General features: G+C 41.2%; 1 protein-coding gene across 1 annotated transcript in view; it reads right to left on the bottom strand.

The window, feature by feature from the left end:
- Positions 1–2,228, bottom strand: part of PUS10 (pseudouridylate synthase 10) — a 62,167-nt gene that overhangs the window by 48,203 nt on the left and 11,736 nt on the right. The gene's annotated exons all lie outside the window — the stretch shown is intronic.

Here is a 2,228-nt window from a genome sequence, read left to right on the forward strand (position 1 = left end):
GAAAGAGCAAATACATGTGCAGATGGATGGCAGGAAACAGAGTAAAGGGGAAGGAATGGGAGTTGGGAGACACTGCTCAGAGGCTTTTAACTGGAGCTCAAGGGAATATTGCATGTGTTTCTATTTAAGCAGACTGTTATGACTCACCACCATGGATTATCCACTGTCCACTGGAGTGCAGCAGCCAACCTTCAAAAGCCTCACTGGTTTAACAGATTCTGTCAGTACCAGGAAGATTCCAGGTTAGATATTCCCTGTCTACGAAACCAGAACCTGTCAAGCAGTAGGAATTTTGAAGGGGACTCATTTTCTTGCCTTTTCTTCTAAGAAAATGCATGTAAATGGATACTGCAGGCAAGAAGCTGATAACTGTCAAATAACTTTTGTCTTCAGCCCTCCACCTTACTCTCCCACCCCAGCCAGATGTTATTTTCAGTATGAACCTTAGGATATTAGCATACCTAACCAGATCTACCTATATTGTGGGAAAAACAGGTTAGCTTACCGACTTACCAACAGATATCATTTATCATACCAATATCCTGGCTCAATTTTTTTCCCCCAAATTTAACAGTGCAATAAAAACCAACTTGTTAGTGCAGAATCCTGTTATCAAACTGGGAAGCTTAACCTGTTCCTTATGGCATACACAATAATGGACCATCAGGGAAATCCATTATTTTGGTGCTGAAGAATCTTTCCATAACTTAACAACCTTGAGAAAACTGGCATTTCTTAATCAAATGCAAAGCATCTTACTGCAACTTAATTAACTCCTGTTAAACTCTTTAAAGTGGGCTGACTAGAGCGGTTGGCTGTAAAACTTCTGCTGTGGGTCCATATTTGGAGCAATGTCCCAAAATCCATATATTTTCAAACGTTAAAAACACTCTGATATTCCAATTAAAAACAGCATCAGCCATATTTTTAAGACAACAATTTTCCCTTTAAAAAGTTCTGTCTTTCTAAATGGATTACAGTCTGACTGGCCATTGCCACCTAGTGGCATAAACATAAAAATAACTCTAAAAATCTGGCTCTATTCATCCCCCTTTCCTTCCCACCCAGCCTGTCTCTCACCCACTGACTCCTCAATTTACATCTTCACTGACTGCCTATCTTGCATGCACACCAGCCTCTGACTTCTCTACTATTCATTCCATCCAGGGAGAGCACACACCAACTGCAGACGCTTCCTCAGCCTGATGAAGGGTTTTTAAACCCAAAAGCTTGCTAACAATTTTTTTCCCCAAGTATTTAAGTTGGTCTAATAAAAGATATCAGATTCACCCAAAGAACCTTGTCTGGCTCTATTCAGACACTCTGCATACCTCATGCCCCCAAATAAGACATAAACCTTGTTTTGAGAAAGATGAATGGATCATGGCTAAATGCTGGCTGGATGCAGGAGGGGAAGAATGTACCTCCCCACTTGCTGCTCAGCCAAAAACTACTGTTAGTTTGGCAGAGGCTATGAAAGGGTTAAATATATCTAGCTTTTGGCTGAGCAGCAAGGGCAAACAGGCTCTGAGCTCTCCTGTATGTGACAAGGGAGGAAACAGTCCCCAGCAGTCATTCCACTATCCCCCATGCCTCCATTTCAATGCAAAAATCAGCTTCCACAGGACACCCCACCCCCATTTTGGATGGCTAATTTGGAAAGGGGGAAGGGAATATGCAAGTAAACATGGGCATTTTGCCAGAAAAAACACTGTTACAGCATGAGTGAATTACATATAACTCTTATAACTCTCTTGTATTGTTGTCTCTCTTTGGTCCCAGATTCTTATCTATGCCAGCAGCTCTCAAATTTTTTTAGGTTCCATGCCCCTTATTGATTTCGAGAGTCATCTAAAAACATAACAGTCTGTCACTACAACCACACTGCAAGCTTTCCAAAAACCTAAGAGTTGTTCTTTGATTTTAATTTTTTCTTCCTTTTCCCTCATTTATATTTGCCATTTGCCTCCTTTTGCTCCCCCAGTACTTCCTCTCATACACCCTCCCAAATTTCCCTGTACATCCCCAGTGAAACATGGGTTTCCCCGTCTAAGAAACATTGGGCTACACTAAATCCAGGGCTCATGTTATTAAATTAACCAGTCCTGTGTGTCAGCTTTAAAAGAAACACTCCCATTCAATCTCACTTCCACATTTCAGTTTGTTCCACAAGCAATTTTACTGTACACACATGATGCTTGCCATGCTCTTCACACCAGATCTCTTTC

Source organism: Alligator sinensis, unplaced genomic scaffold (assembly GCF_000455745.1).
Source record: "Alligator sinensis unplaced genomic scaffold, ASM45574v1 scaffold219_1, whole genome shotgun sequence".
NCBI classification, from domain to species: Eukaryota; Metazoa; Chordata; order Crocodylia; family Alligatoridae; genus Alligator; species Alligator sinensis.